Source organism: Pleurodeles waltl, chromosome 2_2, assembly GCF_031143425.1.
Source record: "Pleurodeles waltl isolate 20211129_DDA chromosome 2_2, aPleWal1.hap1.20221129, whole genome shotgun sequence".
NCBI lineage: Eukaryota > Metazoa > Chordata > Amphibia > Caudata > Salamandridae > Pleurodeles > Pleurodeles waltl.
Genome location: NC_090439.1, coordinates 84,923,213 through 84,948,530, shown reverse-complemented (window position 1 = coordinate 84,948,530; position 25,318 = coordinate 84,923,213). Strand labels below are relative to the sequence as shown.

The 25,318-nt window shown below is 49.9% G+C and overlaps 1 protein-coding gene across 2 annotated transcripts in view; it reads left to right on the top strand.

Moving 5' to 3' along the window:
• CDH18 (cadherin 18) overlaps nucleotides 1-25,318 on the top strand; it is a 2,476,497-nt gene that overhangs the window by 1,183,062 nt on the left and 1,268,117 nt on the right. The gene's annotated exons all lie outside the window — the stretch shown is intronic.

Genomic DNA, 25,318 nt, shown 5'->3' with positions numbered 1-25,318 from the left:
CCAGGTCACGGTGGGAGATCATCATTCACCACTTCCTGTAGGAAGTGTGCAAGGATGGTAGCCCACTAGGGAAAGATAGGTTGCTTATGGAGATGGTGAACCTCGCCATAGTGAAGAGCATTCACCTCAACCGCGCCCTAATTGTGTACCATTCCAATCCATGCTGAAACTGGGGACCGGGTAGGGATGCAACACTGGAGAGTGAGTGCATGTTTGGTGAGGAAGAGTGCCTTTGGCCATTAAGCAGGTGCACACCTTTTGCAGTTTCCTTTGTTTAAAAATGTCCAAGGAGTGCGCCTCCCAGGTGTAAATGTCCAGCAGCTCAGTAACTGTATGGAAGGTAGTGTGTACTGACTGGCAGTAGCTTTGAAGGGCCAGGCAAGACCACAACCAGAGTTTGGCAGTGCGGGCAGCTCATCTGCGCTCCCAGGAGATAGCAGTTCAACTGGATGGGTGTGAGATATGCCCTGTGGAGCATAAAGAATTGGATATTTTTAAAGCAGGAGTGTCAGGAGACCTGCTGAGGAAATTCGAGCTCCTGAGCCCATTCCTTGTCATGGAGCACTATATCAATATCATCTTCCCACTTGTGCCGAAGCACAGTGAGGGTAATGACTTCCACTTCACAAATAGCTTTATATAGCCACGTAATAAAATGATGACTGTTGGCCACATTAAGGATTGTTAGAACTGGTTGTGTGGCGGGTTCACACTGTGAGATGTCCCAAAGAGCATGACAGGTGTGGCTAAGTTGCCTGTATATAAGGAACTGTCCTGGAGGAAGGCCATGCTCCATGACTAACTGCTGGTGCCTGTCAGAAAAGAGGTCTCCTAGCATGTGCAACAAGTGTTCTGTCCATACCCTCATGTCCCTGGTGGTATAAAACCCAAGAAGCAGGGGAGACCTACCATGGGCGACAGTGGTGCTTATAGCAGGATTGTGAGAGGCGATGTATTCAAGCCATGCAGGTTCGTACAACCGCTACCTGCTGGGGGCAGGGGGAAGGAGGCAGGACCTGTGGAAGGAGAAAGCTTGGGTTTCTGAACACTGGCAGGGGCCCCTGGTCCATCGACACCTCTCCCATATATTGCGTAGCTGTCCAAAGGGATAGCCATTGAAGCTGTGCTGCTGGGAAGTACGCCTTGCAGGATGGTGTGGCAAGGACTCCTTGATCCACCAGCAGTTGTAGTTTTGCAATTGTATTGAGCATGCCTCCTGTTTCAAAGTCTCAAGGCCATCAAAGACTTCCTCTGCTAAGAGGTGCTTTATCCAGTCTCTGGGTCCTTGAGAGGGGAAATTGACAGAACAAGCTGGGAAATCCATGCACAGAACACCATGTGGGAAAATTCCGATGCACCACGTGCAACGCGGCTGAAAAACGTAGCGCCACCCACTTTGTGGCAAAAATCAACACAGCTGGAGAACCGATGCAACACCTGCTTAAAGCTGGTGATAATGACACAAACCCCATGTAGAGCGACTTTTCCAACACCCTGTGACCGGATTTCTCACGCATCATTGCTGGGCACCAAAAATTGACACAAGCCCACGCGGTTCTGAGGTACCCGTCCAGAAATCAACGCATCGCTCTCTTGTGGGAGAGAAAAATTACACATCGCCAACTCAACCGGAGAAGAAACGACACACAGCTTCACTTGCGAGTAAGGAATCAATGCATCAATTACTTTTCTGGTGCAAGCTCGCCGGTGCGGCTTTATTTTTAATGCAAACCAGGTACTTTGTGTAAAATCAACGCTTTCATTGCTTTCTATGGAGTAAGACTCTTATCCTTTTGAAAATTAATATCTTGAATTGTGTATGTTTGATTTTTGTGTTTTTTGTCTTGTTTGATTTAGATAAATATTGCCTGTTTTTCCAAACTGGTGTGGTGTCCATTTTGTAGTGTTTTTACTGTATTACTGTGTGTGTTGGTACCAATACTTTACACATTGCCTTTGAGATAATCCTGACTGCTTGAGCCAAGCTACCAAGGGGGTGAGCAAGGGTTATCTTAAGTTTGTATTTCCGTTGTCCTGACTAGAGTGAGGGTTCCTGCTTGGACAGAGTGCTAACTGACTGCCAACCAGAGATCCAATTTCTAACACTGGTAATCAGTGGTGAGGATTGGACTTGTATTTGTATTTGACATACAGTGATTAAGTGTACACTGATGTTTTCAGTGCAGACCATTACATCACAACATACTACTTGTTTTTGCTTTTCCTCTTTCTGGACTTTTTCCTGCTTCTATATTTTTGTTATTTTTGAACTTCACTTGGGAACTCTCTGGTCTTTTGGAACTTTGCACTTTTGAGTGAACCTTACCAACATATTTCAATCTGGGGATGCACCAGCTGTGTCTACAAAAGCTGTTTTTGAATTGGAGGAACTGGAGGAATACACTGTGGCTTAACTTAAGCAATTTTATAAGGATATTACCTGCCCAATCAAGAGCTCCACCTGAAAGAAGGAGGTACAAAGGGCATTGAGGGCCTGGATGGCAGCCAAGGAGGCTGGGGGGCACACAGGAGGAGGAGGAGGATGAGGGTGAGGAGGTGCAGAGTGTTCATCATGTGGTAGTGGATGTGCCTGTTCTGCCTGTGGGTAGGGTCTCCAGGGCAGGAAGCACTGTGCCATCCAAAGGTCTGACTCCTGAAACATTGCAAGACAGACAGGCAGAGAGGATGCACCAGTTGCAATTAGAGAAGCTTCAAATGGAGGTGGAAGAGAGAAGGTTGGCCATGGAGGAGAAAAATATGCTATTGGCTTATAAGCTCAGTTGAAGGGAGGTGGATCAGAGGAGCCTGTCTAGCGGAGATGGTGGCAACAGTACCTCAGTGCAGACTACACATTCCAAAGGACTTAGAAAGGATTACAAAAGGGAGAATGACATCTAATTGTGACTTAAGGGGTATGAGTCAGCTCTACATATGAACATGGCCCCTGAAGCTCATTGGGGGGCAGGCCTGAAGAAGCACTTTGAGGGAGAGGGGAGGGTCCCTCTGACAACCTTAGGGGATCCTCAGGGACTCATCTACTCTATTATGAAGGATGCCCTACTCACAAGATATGGTCTCACCCCTGAGCAGTACAAGGATACAAGGATAAGTTTAGGTCCTACATCAAGAAGGAATCTCAAACCTGATTAAAATGTGCTGCCTCTTTTTCCAGGTCACTGGGTGGTTGGGTGAAGGGCATCAAGGTGACAACTTTTGAGGGGCTGTACAATTTGATTGCTTGGGAGCATTTGTCCAGTCTTTGTATTCCAGAGCTGTGCCAGCACTTGATGGACAGTAAGCTGACTGACCCCAGAAAGCTTGCGCAGGAAGTGGACTAGTGGGAGTGCACCAGGTTCTGGATGAGGTGTGGGGGAGCCCATGCCAAGGGTGGGTAGGGTCCCCATCAGAAAAAGTGTGGGGGGTAAGGGTAAACGGGGAGTTCTATAAAGGGCCCCAATGTAGTTCCCAGGTTAAGGATTCCCATTCCCTGGCAGAAAAGAAACCATAGGTCTCTACAGGGAAACATGCAGAGAGGGGTCCCCACAAGTACTTTGCATGTGATTAGGTGGGTCACATACAGGGGAATCCCAAATGTCCCAAGGGGACACAGGCACCCACTGATGCTCAGTCACAGGGTTTGGACAGTGTAGCTCTTGGGGAGGAATTGGTTCTAGGTGGGTGGGAGCCAGCTGAGATTACCCTTGTCTCACTAGGGGACAGTGAGGTGGCCCAAAGGACCCTTGTGCCTGAGAACACTAAAAAGTACAGGCAGTGTGTGACCATCAATGGACAGAGGGCGGAGGCTCTCAGACTCTCAGAGACACAGGAGTCAGTGTGACTACTGTGAGAAGTCACCAGGTGTCTGAAGAGTAATACTTCCCAATGCACTTCACAAAGGAGTTGCAGTAGAAAACCCTGAGTGCCTGTGCAAAGTGGTGCAGGTTCCCTTTGAGAGGGGGGGGTCTCAGGTTCCATGAGAGTACCTGTGAGTCCAACCATACCTGTGGATTGTCTGCTTGACAATGACCTGGAGGATTCCCCTTGGAAGGAGGTGGAACACAGGTATCACTTGGAGATGTTGGGCTTGCCTGGGTCGGTTTGCGTGTCCATCTGGTCAGAGGCAGCCCGTCAGGGTGACCAGGAGACTCTGGAGCCTGAAAGAGTGGCCCAGGTGTCTGCCAGAAGGAGGAAGGGAAGGGGGCGTGAAAAACCTACCTGAAGTTTCCATGGTCCGTGAGAAGGCTAAACCTGAGGTGGATGCCCCAGAGCCTACAGGGGAACAGGTGGCTGAACTGGCGGAGGTCCATGAACTGACGCTGTGGCAGCAGGAAGGGGGGCCCACCAGGGAAGTATTCTGTGAGACACAGAAGACATGCCCTACTCTGGAGGGTTTGCGGCAGCAGTCTGCAGACCAGGCCTCAGGAAAGGAGTCTGGGTCACATCTGATTTATTGGGAGGATGGCCTCCTCTATAGTGACCCGAAGGTTGCTGATACAACTGCACCCAGAAAGGCATGATCATGGGCCTGTCACAGCCCTTGTGGCATAAGTGGGATGTCCTCTTGCCATGACTTCTGTTTGCTTACAGGGAGGTGCCACAAAAGGGACTTGGTTTTAGTCCCTTTGAATTATTGTACAAAGGACCTCTGAGTCTGGTTAGGGAAGGCTTGGAGAAGGCCTCCAATAAGCCCCCCCCCAGGATGTATTTAGCTGCATGCTGGCTTTTAGGAATCAGACAGTCTGCTTCAGGAAGCTCGCTCAGGAGAACCTGGAAGCAAGCCAGGAAAACATGAAACACTGGTATGACCAGAATGTCACCCTGATTGAGTTTCAGCCTGGCCAGAAAGTGTGTGTGATGGCCTTAGTGGTGCTTAGGGCTCTCCAGGACAAGTGAACTGGGCCTTTTGAGGTGGTGGAGCGCAAGAGTGATGTCACCTACCTGTAGAACTTCCGGGCTCCCAGGAACCCTTTGAGGTTCCTGCATGTGAACCGCCTCCACCCTCACTCTGAGAAGTCTGGGCTGACAATGCTTCTATCGACAGATGATGCAGTAGAGGAAGAGAATGAGCCTCTTTCTGACCTCCTGTCTGCTAAGGAGAATGATGGGTCTGTTTAGGGCGTGAACCTCTCTCCCTCCCTGACCTCAGAGCAACAGAGGGACTGTCGCCAGGTGTTGGGGCAGTTTGCCTCACTGTTTTCCTTGGTCCCAAGAGTCACTCATTTGTGTACCCATGATGTGGACACTGGGGACAGTACACCTGTAAAACACAGGATTAACAGGGTGACTTACAAGGTCAGCACTAACATCAAGGATGAGGTGTCCAAGATGTCAGCATTAGGGTTTATTGAGTTTTTCAATAGTCTTTGGGCCATTCCTGTGGTTCTGGTCTCAAAGGCTTCTGCTCCTGGTTCCACCCCAGAACTCAGATTCTGTGTGGATTACTGTGGACTCAATGCGGTCACGAAGAATGACACACACCCCATCCCCCAAGCTGATGAGCTCATTGATTGGTTAGGGGCTACCAAATATCCCAGCATGTTTGACTTAACATCTGGATATTAGATTGCTCTGACTGAGGGGGCTAAGGAGAGGTCTGCATTATCTACCCCAAATGGGCACTCTCAGTTTAGGGTGATGCCCTTTGGGAAATAAAATTGCCCCTGCCATCTTCCAGAAGTTGGTTAACCAGGTTTTGTCTGGGCTGGAGGACTTCAGTGCCACCTACCTGGATGACATTGCTGTGTTCAACCCCACGTGGGAGGAACCCCTGCAACACCTCTGCAAAGTGTTGGAGGCTCTGCAGAAGGCAGGCCTCACTATTGAAGTAAGCAAGGGTCAAATAGGGCAGGGTTCAGTGGTGTACTTGGGACATCAGGTGGGGAGTGGCCAGGTGGCACCTCTATAGCCAAAGATTGACACCATTCTAGCTTAGGAGCCTCCCAAGGCCCAGATTGAGGTGAGAGCCTTTTTAAGTCTCACCGGAAACTGTAGCAGGTTTGTCAAGGGGTATGGCACTATTGTTGCTCCCTCAACTGAGTTAACCTCCAAGAAGCAACCCAGAAAGGTGATCTGGACTTAGGCTTGCCAGACAGCTTTTGATGCTCTGAAGGCAGCCCTGTGTATGGCACCTGTACTAAATGCACCAGACTTATCTAAAGAATTTGTCATGCAGACTGGTGCTTCAGAGCATTGTGTGGGAGCAGTATTGTCACAGCTAAATGAAGAAGGCGTAGAGTAGCCTGTAGCCTGTAGCCTTCATTAGTAGGAGGTTACTTCCCCAGGAATGCAGGTGGAGTGCAATTGAGCGTGAAACATTTGCTGTGATCTGGGCACTGAAGAAGCTAAGACCCTACTTGTTAGGGGACTCACTTCTGTGTTCAGACAGACCACCGGCCCCTCAGAGAGTTAATGCAGATGAGGGGTGAGAACCTAAAACTGTTGAGGTGGTCCATCTCCCTACAGGGAATGGACTTTACTGTGGAACAACACCCAGAAACAGAACACGCCAATGCTGATGGTCTGTCCATATTCTTCTGCCTTAGTGATGAGAACTCCCATGAGGTTCGGTAATTCTCCTCACTTTCAGCTGGGGGGACACGTGTTAGACTTGGCATCCTTGGCATGGTCTCCCCTGTCTTCTTTGCCTCTGCCTCCCATGTTTAGACTGTGTGCTGGACTCTATTTTGGCAGTGTTGGTACTCTGGGCACTTTACCACTGCTGACCAGTGCAAGTGCTCCCTGTGTAAAATATATGTGTAATTGGCTTTTCCATTATTGACACAGTTGACTTACTAGTAAGTCCCTAGTACAGTGCACTAGAGGTGCCCCGGGTCTGTAAATCAAATGCTACTAGTAGGCCTGAAGCACTGGTTGTGCCACCCTCATGAGTAGCTCTGTAAACTCGCCTCAGACCTGCCACTGCAGTGTCTGTGTATGCAGTTTTAACCTGCCAATTCGACCTGGCAAGTGTACTCCTTGCCAGGCCTAAACCTTTCCTTTTTACACATTTAAGGCACCCCTAAGGTAGGCCCTAGGTAGCCCCATGGGCAGGGTGCAGTGCATGTTAAAGGTGGGACATGCACTGATCTGTTTTACAGGTCCTAACAGTGAAATACTGCCAGATTCAGTTTTCACTGTTGCAAGGCCTATCTCTCATGTAGGTTAAGATGGGGGCTGCCTTTAAATAACCTTTAAGTGCTGTTTTCCTTTGAGAGCAGATAAAATATGGAGTTTGGTGTCTCTGAACTCACACTTTTATAATACAACTTTTGGTAAAGTTGGTTTTTAAATTGTCAGTTTGAAAATGTCACTTTAAGAAAGTAGGCATTTTCTTGCTTAAACCATTCTGTGACTCTACCTGCCTGTGTATTCCCTCTCTGGGCCAGATTGTCAGTTGGTCTATTTGTGAATCCCCTCTAGACAGTGACACAAAGGGGGCTGGGTGTAGCCTGCATATCCTGGTGAGCCATCAGGGCTACAGTGAAGGGGGAGGAGTGGGCACTTACACCTGAATGGGTTTTGCCAGCCCTCATACAATGCAGTCTCCAACTCCCTAGTGTGAGGCTGGAGCCAGGGCATGGGCAAGGCAAGATCTTGTGAACAACAGAAATGTTCCTTTGACATTTGCGTATTTTAAAGGCAGAAAGAGGTATAAGTAGTGGACCCAAAACCCCAGATTTTTAGATTACTTCTGGAACCAAGAGGAGTCTCTGCCAAGGAGAAGAGCTGAAGAGCTGGAGGAGAAGTACTGCCCCTTTGCCTGTGACTGTGCTTTGCTGGGTTTGCCTGCAGTTGCTGCTTCTGCCTGAGAGAGGACAAAGACTGGACTTTGTGGTATATTCCTGCTTGTGAAGAATCTCCAAGGGCTTGGATTTAGCTTGCCTCCTGTTTTAAAGTCTCACGGCCATAGAAGGCATCCTCTGCCAGCACCTGGACTCTCTGATGAAACTCTTGCCCTGCCAAGTGGTGCCCTGTTCAGTCTCTGGGCCCTTGAGATGTGAACTTGGCAGAACAAGGACTAAAATCTAAAACAGAACACAGCAGGGAAAATTTGGACACACCACCTGCAACGCAGCTAAAAATCAATGCAGCACCTGTTTTGCGGCTAAAATAGACACATCACAGCTGGAGAACCGACGCAACACCCACTTGCACCTGCTGATAATGATGCAAACCCCACGCAGCATGGTTTTTCTAACACCGTGCAACCGGATTTCTCAGGCATCATCGCTGGGGGCCAAAAATCAAAGCAGGCCCGCACAGATCTGAGGTGCCCATCCGGAAATCGGCTTAACGCTTTCTGCAGGAGAGAAAAACAAAGCAAGGCCTCACTTGTGAGTAAGGGATCAATGCATCGCTGACTTTTCTGATGCATGCTCACACGTGCGGCTTTATTTTTGACGCAAATCAGGTACTTTGTGTAAAATCACAGATTTCATTGTTTTCTATGGAGTAAGACTCTTATCCTTTAGAAAATGTGTATCTTGACTTGTGTATGTTGGATTGTTGTCATTTTGGTCTTGTTTGATTTAGATAAATATTCCCTATTTTTCTAAACTGGTGTGGTATCCATTTTGCAGTTTTTTCACTGTATTACTTTGTGTGTTGGAACAAATACTTTACACATTACCTTTGAGGTAAGCCTGACTGCTTGTGTCAAGCAACGAAGAGGGTGAGCAAGAGTTATCGTAAGTGTGTATCTCCACTACCCTGACTAGAGTGAGGGTCCCTGCTTGGACAGAGTGCAAGCTGACTGCCAACTAGAGACCCCATTTCTAACAGGAGGCGGGATAAAATAATCATTTTTGCTAAGCTATTTCACTGATGGGGGCGAGCGGCAGAGTTTGCCATTATTGTATTTGAGATTTGATGCCTGAAATGGCTGCTCAAAGGTTTCCCTCATTGAGATCCAGAGGAAAGTGGTATAGCCGGATCTCTGAGTAGCAGAGAGCATCCCCATCCCAGCGCAGTTGGGTGTCGCTCAGGTCTACTACTCTTGGCAACTGATATGGGCAGAGTGGGTAAATGGCCGATTTGGCCCAATTAACCCAGAGCCCGTGGCAGAGGCAAACTCAGCCAGGGTATCCCAAATCAAGGAGGTGTCAAATGTTTCATCTCTCAGATATTAGAGCAGGTCATCTGTATATAATGATACTGCAGGTATTCTATCCTCAAGTGGTATGCCCCACTCATGCCCCCTGCACAAATGCATGGCCAGTGGATCCATCGCCAGCACAAAGAGCAATGGGAAGAGTGGGCACCCCTGCTGAGTCCTGCGGCCCACTGTGAAGGGGCAGAGAGGAGTCGGCCCAACCGTATGAGAAAGGTCAATTTGAGTAGGCGGGTGAAGGCAAGTAACCTCTGGCTGAATCCCATGTGGGTCAGGACTGTGAATAGTTAATGCCACGCCAATGTATCAAACACCTTCTCTAAATCTAGTATGAGGCAGGCCATCTGTGGGAACAGTCCCCTGACCCAGTCCTGCACGTGAAGTAGGTGGTGGATGTTGCGGGAGGTGCTGCGCACCGGGACAAACCAGTTCTGAACAGGTTGGACATACGCCAGGAGAATCTGGGCAAATCTAGTAGCCAAGATCTTTCAAAAGATTTTATAGTCAGCCGGAGGATGCTGATAGATCTATAGGACGTTAATTGTGGGCTCCCTATCTGGATTAGGGAGGGAGGCCAGGAGCGATTCTTGGAGGGAGTGTGGGAGCTCGCTGGTGTGCAAGCCTGCCCCATACATCTCTGCAGGATGGGGCACTGGAGGTAAGGAGAAGGTGCTATAGTATTCCAAGGGTGGGCCATGCAACCTCAGTGTTTTCTTTCAGGCGAGATCGTGAATCGCTTGTGCCATGTCTGCCGAGATGATGATAGTGTCCAAGGAAAGCCTACTGGAAGCAGATATGTGTGGAAGGGAAATGCCTGCCAGGAAAACTTTGGAGCACTCCAAAGAGTTGTCAAGTAGTGACAGAAGTGACAAGATAGAAGGCCTGTAAAATGTCACCTTGGATGCGTGCGATGGCACCCGTGCGAACAGATGGAAGAGTGTGAATAAATGGAAGAGTAATAGTTTTAGAAGGCCTGTAAAATGTCACCTTGGGTGCAGGCGATGGCACCTCTGTGATGGGAGACTCCTGTCTGATTAGCCAGGCCAGGAGTCTGCCTGACTAATCACCCTTCCTGTGGACTTTGGTTGCATGGGCTGAGAAACTGAGTGCCACAGGTGATCCAGGAAGGCAGTATATGCAGTTCTCGCATCAGAGAGTTGTGGGATAAGTGCAGGGTCACAGTTCACTGCTTTACTCAGGCTAGCGAGGTGCTGCTGGACATCCATTATCTCCCTCTCCAGCGTCTAGCAGGTCTCCACTATCTTCTGTATACAGATACCTCATGTCACCACCTTAGAGGCATCTCACTCCAGTGCCCTGGAAGAAGCTATGTTGTGATTCTCTGCAAAGTACTGCAGAATATGGTCTCGCTGCTCATCGGAGAAGACAGGGTCCTCTAAGCATTCTCTCTGGAGCTTCATCACGGTTGTCATTGGAAGTGGGGTACCCACCATAGAGCCAATTTGTGGGTGTGGTAATACTACACATGCCAAGTAAGTTTTGTGGACTAGGGGTGTCCGGGTGGCAGGGTAAAGGAATCAATCTAGGCGCACATGAAGGTTGTGAGGTATTGAGTGGAAGGAACAGAGCCAGTCCATTGAGTATTGTGACCAGTGGATCATCCAGTTCTGGAAGTGGGCAGTCTGTGTGAATGGGGGCAGGGGGAACAGGGCAGAGGAGGAAGAGATCAGTCCAAGTTATGGTAAAGCACACAGTCATAATCACCTCCCAGCGCCCACAAGTGTGTTGTCTTATGAGCTAGAAAGGCAGAAACAGCATCTCAATCTGCCTGATCAATATGGGGACATATATGCTCCTTACTAGCAGAGGTTGGCCATCTAAGCGGCCCTCCAGGGGTATATAACCCCGTTTCTTGTCCACCACTGGGCCCACCTCTTGGAAGGGAACTATGGGGCAGACCTAATGCATGGCACCTCGTGCATAGGTGGTGGTCTGTATCTGGCCACTCAAACCTCTATGAAGGTGTGCCAGTTTCTCCCTAGTGGTGTGGGTTTCTTATACAAGGGCTATCTGCGCCTGATGGTGTTTGAGATAAGAATAAACCACATAGCACTTTCTGGAGGTGTGCATTTCTCAGACATTGAGGGTGAGGAAATGGATGTCATTTATGGGGGCCATTGTGCAGAGAGGGGGCGGCGGTCAGCGCACAAGGAGAGGTTGCATGGCACAAGCTTAGGCATAGTAGCCCAACCAGCCTCTGCCGAAGGGGATAAGTGGGATCAGCCTTCCAAGACCTGTGAGGTAGCAGAAGGGGAAGAGATAAACACAACAGTGGTTAATAGGGTGAAACACAAACAATGGGAGCCCACTGCAAACAACAGTAAGTACAAACAGGGCACAATCATAAATACTGTGTGGCCAGAGGATGATAAGGAGCCTGAGTGTTCTGTGCAGTAAGGATTATGTCATCTTGAGCCTGGGGTGAGTCGCTGACTGCCCTAGAGCCCCCCATGTGTGCAGTACAGAAAAGAGGGGGGCGAGAAGGTGTGTGTGGACAGCGTGACCGTGCAAGCGCAGGTGAGACAGCAGAGGCAAACTGTGAGAGTGGCCCAATGGGATCAAGCAGAGTATGTGGGTAGTAAGGGACTTTGCAGTAAGGGTAGGGCATGTAGTAAAAGGGTACACATCAACATTGAGCAGACATGTGCAATGACAGCAACATAAGAAAGGGTAAGAATGTTCAAATAAGATGGCCTGCTGTCTGAGGTGTCACCAGGTGAGGAGTCTGGGATTCGTGCTGAGAGTCGTCAGACGGAAGGGTGTGATCGTCTAAGGTGAAGCTATACAGGCCTTTCCATTCATTAGTGGCCATAGCTTTGGCTTCCAAGGTGGCCGGGGCCTAAATGGCTCTCTGTCGGTCTCAATGATCTGCTCCAGGTCTGGGGAGTATACCGGGGAGAGAGTGGAGTGTTCTTGGGATGTTGTGTGCCCCTTCGACGTCTCTATGGTTTGAAGGAGCCCCTTGCATGTCCTGTGTGATGTGATGTTGACCCGCTATGGTGTTGTTTGGACCAGTCCAAGGCTCGGTTGGATTTGTGAAAAAGTGGTTGCTGGGAGAGATGATCTGGAGGCAAGCTGGGAAAAACAGCGAGTATTGCATCCCCATTTGGTGAAGGCAGAGTTTGACTTCAAAGAAGAAGGAGCATTGGTGCTGTACCGCTCAGGTGTAATCTGGAATAAACATGACTGTCTTGTCCCCCACCCAGAGGGGGCCCACCTGCCTGGCAGCACGGAGGATGGTATTGCAGTCTCTGAAGTGTAAGAGATTAGCAATAATGGGGTCTACCATTTAGGGTCTACCTTAGGGCTTAGGGGTGACTAATATGTCTTAAAAAGGAAGGTTTAATCCTGGCAAAAGAATACATTTACCAGGTTGAAATTACAGTTTCAAATTGCACTACAGGATGCAGTGGCAGGCCTGAGACATGTTTCTCCTCCAGTGGGTGGCACTATGACTGCTACAGACCCACTATTAATATTTTCTTTACAGTCCCAGGGTACATACCACTTACTAGGGACTTACATGTAAATTAAATGCACCTATCAGATAGATGCCAACTGTGCCATGTTTTTGGAAGAGTTCATAGGCACTTTACCACTGGCTAGCTAGGAAAAGGTGCAGAATCCCAAACAACAAAAGGTTCATCAACAGAAGGCAAAGATTTGGGGGAGGCCCTACAAGGAGGGCAAGGTCCAATAGTTATAACTTAGGCACAAGTATAAATAATATAACTTTTTCCCTAATGGTGAAATCAGCAAAGCTGTTTATTAGTTCTCACCTCAGGTACTAACTCTGGCAAAATGTTTCAAGTCTTTCACCGGGTTCCTTGGCACGTGTTTAGTCTCTCATTCCATTTGTCGGCTAAGCCCTGCTTCTCTTGGTTTGCTAGTGTTGCACATTGTGTGATTGTTAGAAATGGGGTTTTTGGTTGGCAGTCAGGTTACTTCCTGTCCAAGCAAAAGCCCTCACTCTAGTCAGGGTAAGTCACACACTATCCAAGATTATCCTGTGCCCACCCTCTGGTAGCTTGGCACGAGCAGTCAGGCTTAACTTAGAAGGCAATGTGTAAAGTATTTGTGCAATAAATCATACAATACCACCATATAGCACCACAAAAATACACCACACAGTGTTTAGAAAAATATATAATATTTATCAGGATAATTGTAGGTCAAAAAGAATAAAGTTGCAATGGAAAATTGTAGAAATATCACAGGGAAGTGATATAGAGTGTCTTAAGTCTTTAGAATGCAATACAGTGTCTTTCAAGCACAAAGTACCTGGTTTCTGGTGGAAAATCTCCTCAGAGGGCCACAGGAGAAGAGATGCGTGGAAAAAGGGGTGTGTGCGTCGATTTCTCCTCAGCACACACAGACTTGCGTCGGTCTTTTCCACGCGGGGAAGTCGGGCGTCGTTTTCCGGCGCGCAGACAGTCTCTTTTTGTGGATCGCGGGGATTACCAGATGTCCCGGGTCTGTGCGTGGATTCTCCTGCTTGTTTTCCGGCTGCGCGTCGTTCTGCGGGGCTGCGCGTCGAAGTTTCGATCTCACGGTAGGCGTCGCGTCGATTTCTCCTTGGAAGTCGGGCGGTGTTGTCCTTGCGAGGCCGTGCGTCGAAAGTTTGGTCTCACGGCAGGCGTCGCGTGGATTTCTCCTTGGAAGTCGGGCGGCGTTGTCCTTGCGAGGCCGTGCGTCAAAGTTTCGCACTCACGGTGGGCGTCGCGTCGATTTCTCCTGGAAAGTCGAGCGGCTTTGTCCTTGCGAGGTGGTGCGTCGAAGTCTCGATCGCCCCGAAGGCGTCGCGTCGATCAGCGTCGGTGTGCGGCGTTTTTCTCGCCGCGAAACAAGCTGTGCGTCGAAAGTTTCGGCGCACGGAGCGTCCAAGTGAAAGGAAGAAGTCTTTTTGGTCCTGAGACTTCAAGGAACAGGAGGCAAGCTCTATCCAAGCCCTTGGAGAGCACTTTCACAGCCAGACAAGAGTTCAGCAAGGCAGCAGGGCAACAGCAAGACAGCAGTCCTTTGTAGAAAGCAGACAGGTGAGTCCTTTGAGCAGCCAGGCAGTTCTTCTTGGCAGGATGTAGTTTCTGGTTCCGGTTTCTTCTCCAGCAAGTGTCTGATGAGGTAGGGCAGAGGCCCTGTTTTATACCCAAATGTGCCTTTGAAGTGGGGGAGACTTCAAAGAGTGGCTAAGAAGTGCACCAGGTCCCCTTTCAGTTCAATCCTGTCTGCCAGGGTCCCAGTAGGGGGTGTGGCAGTCCTTTGTGTGAGGGCAGGCCCTCCACCCTCCCAGCCCAGGAAGACCCATTCAAAATGCAGATGTATGCAAGTGAGGCTGAGTACCCTGTGTTTGGGGTGTGTCTGAGTGAATGCACAAGGAGCTGTCAACTAAACCTAGCCAGACGTGGATTGTAAGGCACAGAAGGATTTAAGTGCAAAGAAATGCTCACTTTCTAAAAGTGGCATTTCTAGAATAGTAATATTAAATCCGACCTCACCAGTCAGTAGGATTTTGTATTACCATTCTGGCCATACCAAATATGACCTCCCTGCTCCTTTCAGATCAGCAGCTGCCACTTCAACAGTGTATGAGGGCAGCCCCAATGTTAGCCTATGAAGGGAGCAGGTCTCCCAGTAGTGCAAAAACGAATTTAGGAGTTTTACACTACCAGGACATATAACTACACAGGTACATGTCCTGTCTTTTACCTACACAGCACCCTGCTCTAGGGGATACCCAGGGCACACATTAAGGGTGACTTATATGCAGAAAAAGGGGAGTTCTAGGCTTGGCAAGTACTTTTAAATGCCAAGTCGAGGTGGCAGTGAAACTGCACACACAGGCCTAGCAATGGTAGGCCTGGGACAAGGAAAAGGGGCTACTTAAGTGGGTGGCACAATCCGTGCTGCGGGTCCACTAGTAGCATTTAATCTATATGCCCTAGGCACCTGGAGTGCACATGACTGGGGACTTATAAGTAGATTAAATAGTTCAATCAGGTATGATCCAAAGTTACCATGTTTACAGAGAGAGAGCATATACACTTTATCACTGGTTAGCAGTGGTAAAGTGCGCAGAGTCTAAAAACCAGCAAAAACAGTATCCAAAAACGAGGAGGGAGGCAGGCAAAAAGTTAGGGGTGACTACCCTAAGGCTGTCAGGTCTAACATGTGTCCCCCCCAGCTGAAAGTGGGGAGAGCTACCCGACCTCCTGGGAGCTCTCATCGCTAAGGCGGAAGTACCTGGAGAGACCATCAGCATTGGCGTGGTCAACCCCTGGGCGATGTTCCACCGTAAAGTCCATCCCCTGTAGGGAAATGGACCACCTCAGAAGTTTTGGATTCTCACCCCTCATCTGCATGAGCCATCTGAGGGGCCTGTGGTCTGTCTGAACTAGGAAATGAGTCCCAAACAGGTAGGGCCTCAGCTTCTTCAGTGCCCAGACCACAGCAAAAGCTTCTCTTTCAATAGCACTCCACCTCTGTTCCCGTGGTAATAGCCTTCTGCTAATAAAGACTACCGGTTGATCTTGGCCCTCCTCATTTAGCTGTGCTAGGACTGCCCCTATGCCATGCTCTGAAGCGTCTGTCTGCACGATAAATTCCTGGGAGTAGTCAGGGGCCTTGAGCACGGGGGCCGTGCACATGGCTTCCTTTAGGGCGTCAAAGGCTTTCTGACAAGCCTCTGTCCAATTCACCAACCTAGGTTGCTTCTTGGACGTGAGTTGTGTCAAGGGGGACACAATGGTACCATAGCCCTTGACAAACCTGCGGTAGTAGCCGGTGAGGCCTAAAAAGGCCCTCACCTCAGTCTGGGTTCGAGGTGGTTGCCAGGCCTTGATAGTTTCGATCTTGGCCTGGAGTGGCTGCACCTTGCCACCACCTACTAGGTGTCCCAAGTACACCACGGAACCCTGCCCAATCTGGCACTTACTAGCCTTGATGGTCAGGCCTGCCTGTTGCAGGGCCTGAAGCACCTCCTTGAGGTGGAGCAGGTGTTCCTCCCAGCTGGAACTGTAGACAGCTATGTCATCCAGGTAGGCTGCACAGAAGGCATCCTTGCCAGCCAGGACCCCGTTAACCAACCGTTGGAAGGTAGCGGGGGCATTTTTCAATCCAAACGGCATCACCCGGAACTGGTAATGGCCGTCAGGGGTGGAAAAGGCGGACCTTTCCTTAGCCCCCTCAGTCAGGGCGATCTGCCAGTACCCTGAAGTAAGATCAAACGTACTCAGGAACTTGGCAGCGCCTAGCCTGTCCACGAGCTCATCAGCTCGGGGGATGGGGTGAGCATCAGTCCGTGTGACTGAGTTGAGACCCCGGTAGTCCACGCAGAACCGGAGTTCTGGCTTCGCGCCTGGGGCAGTAGCCTTGGGGACCAACACCACTGGGCTGGCCCAGGGACTACTGGACTTCTCAATAACCCCTAGCGTCAACATCTTGGAGACCTCCTCCTTGATGCTGGCCTTCACCTTATCTGACAACCTGTAAATTTTGTTTTTCACAGGGAGACTGTCACCGGTGTCAATATCATGAACACAGAGGTGGGTCAGTCCCGGAGTAAGGGAGAAGAGGGGGGAGAACTGCTCCAACAGCTCATAGCAGTCTCCTTTCTGGTTTAGAGTCAGGGAGTCAGACAGAATGACCCCGCTTACGGACCCATCACCTTCTTGGGCAGAGAGGAGGTCAGGGAGAGGTTCACTCTCCTCTTCCATTCCTTCATCTGTGACCAGAAGCATGTTGATCTCCGACCTCTCAAAATGAGCTTTTAGTCGGTTCACGTGGAGCACCCTTAGGGGGTTCCTAGGGGTTTGGAGGTCCACTAGGTAAGTGGCCTCCCCTTTCCGCTCCTTTATTTCAAATGGGCCAGACCAGCGGTCCTGGAGAGCTCTGGGCTCTACTGGCTCCATTACCCACACTTTGTCTCCAGGTTGAAACTCTACCAGAGTGGCCTTCTGGTCATACCATTGTTTCATCACCTCTTGACTGGCCTCCAGGTTACTTTGGGCCTCTTTCCAGAAGCGGGTCATCTGATTGCGGAGGGCCAACATGTAGCTGACCACGTCCTGAGGGGGTGTCTTTGGAGCGTTCTCCAATCCCTCCTTGACAATGCTTAAGGGTCCCCTGACGGGGTACCCATAGAGAAGCTCAAAGGGACTGAACCCTACCCCCCTCTGGGGGACCTCTCTGTAAGCAAAGAGAAGGCATGGTAAGAGGACGTCCCATTTACGCCTCATGGCCTCAGGGAGGCCACCAATCATGCCTTTCAGGGTCTTGTTGAATCTCTCCACAAGCCCATTAGACTGGGGGTGATAGGGTGTGGTGAACTTGTAGGTTACACCACACGCATCCCACAGATGCTTCATGTACGCGGACATGAAGTTAGTGCCTCTGTCAGACACTATCTCCTTGGGGAATCCCACACGGGTAAATATCCCCATCAGGGTTCTGGCTACCACCGATGCAGTTACGGTCCTCAGAGGGATTGCCTCTGGGTACCGGGTGGCATGGTCCACCAAAACCAGGATAAACCTGTTGCCTAAGGCAGTTTTGGGGTCCAAGGGGCCAACAATGTCGACGCCCACCCTTTCAAAGGGGGTGCCAACGACAGGAAGTGGAATCAGGGGGGTTTTAACCCTCTTTCCTGCTTTACCACTAGCCTGGCAGGTAGGACAAGCCCTGCAGAATTTGTCTGAGTGTGTCCTCATTTTGGGCCAGTGAAAGTGGTTGACAAGCCTGTTGAAGGTCTTGTCTTGTCCCAAATGTCCTGCCAGGGGAATGTCGTGAGCCAGACCCAGTAGGAAGGCTCGGTAACATTGGGGGACCACCAGCACACGTGCTGCCCCAAAGACCGGAACCCTAGGCTCACTGTAGAGGAGATCATTCTCCCAATATAGGTGGTGATTGCCAGAGGCGTCACCTGCTGCCTGGTTTAAGGCTTGTTTCCTCAACCCTTCTAGAGTGGGACACTCTTTCTGCGCCTGGCAGAATTCCTCCCTGGTGGGTCCACCCTCAACTTGCCAGCCAGCAAGCTCCGGTAAGTCATCTAGGGTGGCAATGTCTTCCCCAGTTGGCTCGGGAGTCTCCTCCTCAGGAGCCCCGTCAGCCACTGTGGGAACTTCTGGGGCCGGTTTCCCGCGCCCCTCGTCCCTCCTCTTGGCAGCTCCCTGGGCCATCGTTCCAGGCTCCAGATGCCCTTGACTTCCCTCTCGGTCAGCCATGGACCGGGTGGTCATGCAGACCCACTCAGGTAACCCTAACATCTCCAGGTGAGATCTGAGCTCTACTTCTTTCCAAGCAGTATGCTCTAGATCATTGCCTAACAGACAATCTACAGGCATGGCAGGACTCACAGCTACTTTCAGAGTACCAGAGACCCCCCCCCACTCAAAGGGAACCCGAGCCACCGGTAGGTGACTCTCGCGGTTGTCAGCGACTATGACCTGGTGGAATGTATTCGGGATTATCTGCTCTGTGGACACCAGCTGACTCTTGATAGTAGTCATACTGGCTCCTGTGTCACGCAGAGCCTCCACCTTCTGCCCATCAATGAGGACCCACTGCCGGTACTTGGAAGTATTTTTAGGCATGTGGACCTTGGACATCATTTCTCCTTCTCCCAGGGACACTAGGGAAATCTCTACCTGCTCCCCAAAGCTAGTGGGGTCCATCTCCCCCCCGAGTGCTACACTAGTCAACCCAGGCGCCTGTCCGGTAGTGGACGGTGCCCTCTTGGGGCACTGTGGATCGCCTTTGTAGTGACCATATTGGTAACACTCCATGCATTTGGGGCTAGATTTTCCTGACCTGTCAAATGTCCCTGGTTTCTTCCCAAATTTGGAAAAGGAAGGGTTGCCACCCCCTCCCTGGGAATTCTTTTGGGGGCCTTTAGAGAGTTCCTTATCTGTAAGTTTATCTCCCCCCTCTTTCTTCTGTTGGGAACCCTGACCACCTTTGTGGGAGTCCCCCCCAGGTACCTTTTTGGACACTCTGGTGCTAACCCAGAGGTCCGCCTCCTCAGCAAGCTTCCTGGGATCAGTCAGCTTACTATCCACTAGGTGCTGGCGCAAATCGGTATAAGTAACATTAAGCATATGCTCTCTCAGGATCAAGTCATATAAACCTTTATAATCTGCTACTTTGTTGCCCCGCACCCATCCATTCAGTGCCTTACTAGAGAAATCAAAGAAATCTACCCATGTTTGTGTGGTTTGTTTGGTGCTGTCCCTGAACCTCTGACGGTATCCCTCAGGGGTCAGCCCAAACTTGGCAAGTAAAGTGGCTTTCTGGAGTGGGTATGTGTTTTGATCCGGTGGATCCAATGTGAGAAGTGTGTCCCTCCCCAATGGCGGCACATAACCCCACATAGCTACCCCCCATTGCCCTTCAGGAACCTCATGAGCCCTTAGTGCAACTTCATAAGCAGCTAACCATTTATCTATGTCATCTCCCACCACAAAACTGGGCACCACATTTTTGGGTATACGAACCTTCTTTTCTCCAGCAGGTCCTGTCTGTATGCTGCCACCATTATTGCTGGATTCAGACTGTCTTGCCTTGATCTCCAGCTCCTTGAGACTCAGTTCATGAGCCAACAATAATTTCTTTTCAGCCAACGCTCTTTCAGCTTCCACTTGTTTGGCTGTTCTTTCAGCTTCAATCTGTTTGGCTGCTCTTTCAGCCTCAGCTTGTTTGGCTTCTCTTTCTGCCCTCTTCTCCTCCTGTTGTGCCTCAATTTTCAGTTTTGCCATTTGCAATTGGAACTCCCTTTCTTCTCTCCTTTCCTCTGCGGTCAGGCTTTGCATGGAGACACTGCTCCCTGGTCTGGAAGGGTGCACAATTGCAGTGGTAACACCATCCATAGATAGTGGAAATCCTTCTGAGGGGCCATTTTCTGGCTCCTCTTCCTCATCATCCTCTAAATGGGCTTCTGCCCAGGCCCTCAGCGCCACTTGAAAGTCCTCCTTTCTGGAGGCCCCTTGGGTGGGTACCCTTAATGCCCTGCAGAATCCTCTTAGTTGTTTGACCGTGTATGTATCCAACTGGACTAGGTCAAAGTCCCCTGTCTGAGACCCAGTCAGAGACATGTTGAGTGAGGATTTAGTTTTTGAAAATTGTCAGGAAAAAACGGATTTTCAAAAAGAGATAAAAACCAAGTTGACCTTCAACTGTGGGTATGTAGTGAAATACTTAGCTACTGTATGTCACTGCACAAATACAAGTCCTATCCTCACCGCTGATCACCAATGTTAGAAATGGGGTTTTTGGTTGGCAGTCAGGTTACTTCCTGTCCAAGCAAAAGCCCTCACTCTAGTCAGGGTAAGTCACACACTATCCAAGATTATCCTGTGCCCACCCTCTGGTAGCTTGGCACGAGCAGTCAGGCTTAACTTAGAAGGCAATGTGTAAAGTATTTGTGCAATAAATCATACAATACCACCATATAGCACCACAAAAATACACCACACAGTGTTTAGAAAAATATATAATATTTATCAGGATAATTGTAGGTCAAAAAGAATAAAGTTGCAATGGAAAATTGTAGAAATATCACAGGGAAGTGATATAGAGTGTCTTAAGTCTTTAGAATGCAATACAGTGTCTTTCAAGCACAAAGTACCTGGTTTCTGGTGGAAAATCTCCTCAGAGGGCCACAGGAGAAGAGATGCGTGGAAAAAGGGGTGTGTGCGTCGATTTCTCCTCAGCACACACAGACTTGCGTCGGTCTTTTCCACGCGGGGAAGTCGGGCGTCGTTTTCCGGCGCGCAGACAGTCTCTTTTTGTGGATCGCGGGGATTACCAGATGTCCCGGGTCTGTGCGTGGATTCTCCTGCTTGTTTTCCGGCTGCGCGTCGTTCTGCGGGGCTGCGCGTCGAAGTTTCGATCTCACGGTAGGCGTCGCGTCGATTTCTCCTTGGAAGTCGGGCGGCGTTGTCCTTGCGAGGCCGTGCGTCGAAAGTTTGGTCTCACGGCAGGCGTCGCGTCGATTTCTCCTTGGAAGTCGGGCGGCGTTGTCCTTGCGAGGCCGTGCGTCAAAGTTTCGCACTCACGGTGGGCGTCGCGTCGATTTCTCCTGGAAAGTCGAGCGGCTTTGTCCTTGCGAGGTGGTGCGTCGAAGTCTCGATCGCCCCGAGGGCGTCGCGTCGATCAGCGTCGGTGTGCGGCGTTTTTCTCGCCGCGAAACAAGCTGTGCGTCGAAAGTTTCGGCGCACGGAGCGTCCAAGTGAAAGGAAGAAGTCTTTTTGGTCCTGAGACTTCAAGGAACAGGAGGCAAGCTCTATCCAAGCCCTTGGAGAGCACTTTCACAGCCAGACAAGAGTTCAGCAAGGCAGCAGGGCAACAGCAAGACAGCAGTCCTTTGTAGAAAGCAGACAGGTGAGTCCTTTGAGCAGCCAGGCAGTTCTTCTTGGCAGGATGTAGTTTCTGGTTCCGGTTTCTTCTCCAGCAAGTGTCTGATGAGGTAGGGCAGAGGCCCTGTTTTATACCCAAATGTGCCTTTGAAGTGGGGGAGACTTCAAAGAGTGGCTAAGAAGTGCACCAGGTCCCCTTTCAGTTCAATCCTGTCTGCCAGGGTCCCAGTAGGGGGTGTGGCAGTCCTTTGTGTGAGGGCAGGCCCTCCACCCTCCCAGCCCAGGAAGACCCATTCAAAATGCAGATGTATGCAAGTGAGGCTGAGTACCCTGTGTTTGGGGTGTGTCTGAGTGAATGCACAAGGAGCTGTCAACTAAACCTAGCCAGACGTGGATTGTAAGGCACAGAAGGATTTAAGTGCAAAGAAATGCTCACTTTCTAAAAGTGGCATTTCTAGAATAGTAATATTAAATCCGACCTCACCAGTCAGTAGGATTTTGTATTACCATTCTGGCCATACTAAATATGACCTCCCTGCTCCTTTCAGATCAGCAGCTGCCACTTCAACAGTGTATGAGGGCAGCCCCAATGTTAGCCTATGAAGGGAGCAGGTCTCCCAGTAGTGCAAAAACGAATTTAGGAGTTTTACACTACCAGGACATATAACTACACACGTACATGTCCTGTCTTTTACCTACACAGCACCCTGCTCTAGGGGATACCCAGGGCACACATTAAGGGTGACTTATATGCAGAAAAAGGGGAGTTCTAGGCTTGGCAAGTACTTTTAAATGCCAAGTCGAGGTGGCAGTGAAACTGCACACACAGGCCTAGCAATGGTAGGCCTGGGACAAGGAAAAGGGGCTACTTAAGTGGGTGGCACAATCCGTGCTGCGGGTCCACTAGTAGCATTTAATCTATATGCCCTAGGCACCTGGAGTGCACATGACTGGGGACTTATAAGTAGATTAAATAGTTCAATCAGGTATGATCCAAAGTTACCATGTTTACAGAGAGAGAGCATATACACTTTATCACTGGTTAGCAGTGGTAAAGTGCGCAGAGTCTAAAAACCAGCAAAAACAGTATCCAAAAACGAGGAGGGAGGCAGGCAAAAAGTTAGGGGTGACTACCCTAAGGCTGTCAGGTCTAACAGTGATGCAATGGGCTCAGCCTGTGTCCCTACTTTTGGCAGTGGTGGCTCTTCACTGCAGGTACCTGACTCACAGATTCTCTTTGTGAAAGGAATCCTTTGATGAGATTAGCAAGACAGGTCTGAGTAGTGGCATAATGTCTTTAGAAGTTGTGGCACTCCTGGCTGAGGGTAGACAGGTACCAGTACAATGGAGTTGCGGCATCAAGGATGATTCATTAGTTATGATTGGACTTTTGCAGTTGGCGCTGCTTGGGCTCCTCTACAGTGCTCACGCAATTCCTCTTCTCTGCGATCGGCAGTAACAGCACAAGCTTGTATATCCACAGCAGTAGCCAACAGACAAAATGGTATTTGTGCTTGTAAAGTCTTAGTGCAATTCAAAAGTGGAATAGAACAGAGAGACAGGGATATTCCCTCACAACAAAGGTTGCTTCTGACAATTCTCTGTCGGGCAGTCTGCTTCCTATGAGTGTTTGTCACATCTGGAAAATTCTGATCTTCTCCTCCTAGACAGTCTTTTCTCTTGCAAATATCAATTGCTCTCCCTCATTCTCCTAAAAGGCAGACAGGCTTCTAGGGAGAGCCTCAGCTCTTACAGCATAAGTTGCCATCTTCAGGTGATATTGCCTCATGTCTAGGAGGCTGGCTGACAAGCAGACACCAGCCCTCATCGCACAGCAGTCTTTTGACTACTCTGTTGGGCACTCCCTTCCTTTTTCATGAAGAACCTGGACTGGGAACAAAATGAGGTTGTTCGGATTTTGCTTCTGTACACATTTTCTAGAAATGAATTGTGGGTCCACTGCCAAAGTTTTCTGAACTAGGTTTCATTGGTTCTCTTTCAAGTGCCATATTCAGTCTTCTTTCCCCCTGTCTTCACACTCCTTACTTCAATGCAGGAATGCAGGCAATACACTTCCACTATGTGGGATAACTGTCCTCCCCCTCCATCTTCTACCACGCCAAACAAGGGGCCTTCATAATGGATTCCACTAGCCTCAATCTTAGACCCAAACATGCACATAAACTCCCACTACCATACATGTGCTACACATGCACTGCACCCCCCCCACACACACACATACACACAGACTTGACATGAACATGGAATGTAGGCACAGGTTTTTTTGGATTCACCACATTGCAAATTCACAAAACACAGTACACTGCCAATAAATCCTAATGTGATACACCCAGGGCATAGACATTAGTCCACCCCCTCGGGTCACAAGACAGGTACTGGACCTCACATTGACACACGTACTAGGCTAGCATGATTTTGGTGACAAAGGGCCTCATTCTGACCTTGGCGGGCGGCAGAAGCCACCCGCCAAAGTACCGCCGTCAGAACACCACTGCGCGGTCAAAAGACCGCCGCGGTAATTCTGAGTTTCCCGCTGGTCTGGCGGGCGACCGGCAGGAGGCCGCCCGCCAGCCCTGCGGGAAACCCCCTTCCATGAGGATGCCGGCTCCGAATGGAGCCGGCGGAGTGGAAGGGGTGTGATGGGTGCAGTTGCACCCGTCGCCATTTTCAGTGTCTGCTTGGCAGACACTGAAAATCTTGGTGGGGCCCTGTTAGGGAGCCCCTGCAGTGCCCATGCCAGTGGCATGGGCACTGCAGGGGCCCCCAGGGGCCCCACGACACCCGTTACTGCCAGCCAGGTTCTGGTGGTCAAAACCGCCAGAGCCAGGCTGGCGGTAAGGGGGTCGGAATCCCCATGGCGGCGCTGCCTGCAGCGCCACCATGGAGGATTCCCCAGGGCAGCGGGAAACCGGCGGGACACCGCCGGTTTTTCGTTTCTGACCGCGGCGGTACCGCCGCGGTCAGAATGCCCATGGATGCACCGCCAGCCTGTTGGCGGTGCATCCGCGGTCGTTGGCCTGGCGGTAGTCTACCGCCAGGGTCAGAATGACCCCCAAAATCTAAGTCAGGATACCAGTTTCACATACAGCTGAGCACTGAGGGAAAGGATTCATCCCTAATAACTATACAAGGGACAACATGTCCTAGCAAGGGCTATTTGGGAAACCGTTAACACTACATGTATCCATCTATTTCAGTTATTATTTCTATTTATTCCTATGTGGAAGTAAAGTACAGAAAATTTTGTGAATGGTTGTGAATGCCTACAATAGTTTATCTTCCCCTCTCCTTATACTCACACTAACATAAAACCTACTGAAGGACAGTTTGTCCTTTCTACCTGATAATGCAAATCTCTCCAGTTCAAGATTGTGCAAATGGAGATTTGGGTTTGTATGCACTTTAAGATGAATTGGCAGTGCCTAAAGAAGATTATGGGGCAGATTTAAGGAAAGTGGCGCTGCACCTAGTGCAGCACCAATTTCTTGGCGCCTCTTTGTGCCCACCTACCACCACCATGTGTGCACCATATCCAAGATAAGGCACACTATGGCGCAGGGTAGGGGGCAATAGCATCAACATTTTGACAATATTGATGTACTGTTCAGGGTTAACACCAAACGTTTGGTGCTAACCCTGAACAGTTCACAGGGGCCCATTGTAAACAATGGTGTGTCCCCTTTTAACGCCTGGTCTGAGCAGGTGTTGAAATTGGCGAAAAAAATGATGCAAAGAAGTCTCTTAGATTTCTTTGCACCATTTTTCAGCCTACCTAATGGGAGAACGCCCCCTTTGCCTGTGTTATGTCTAGTGCAGGCAT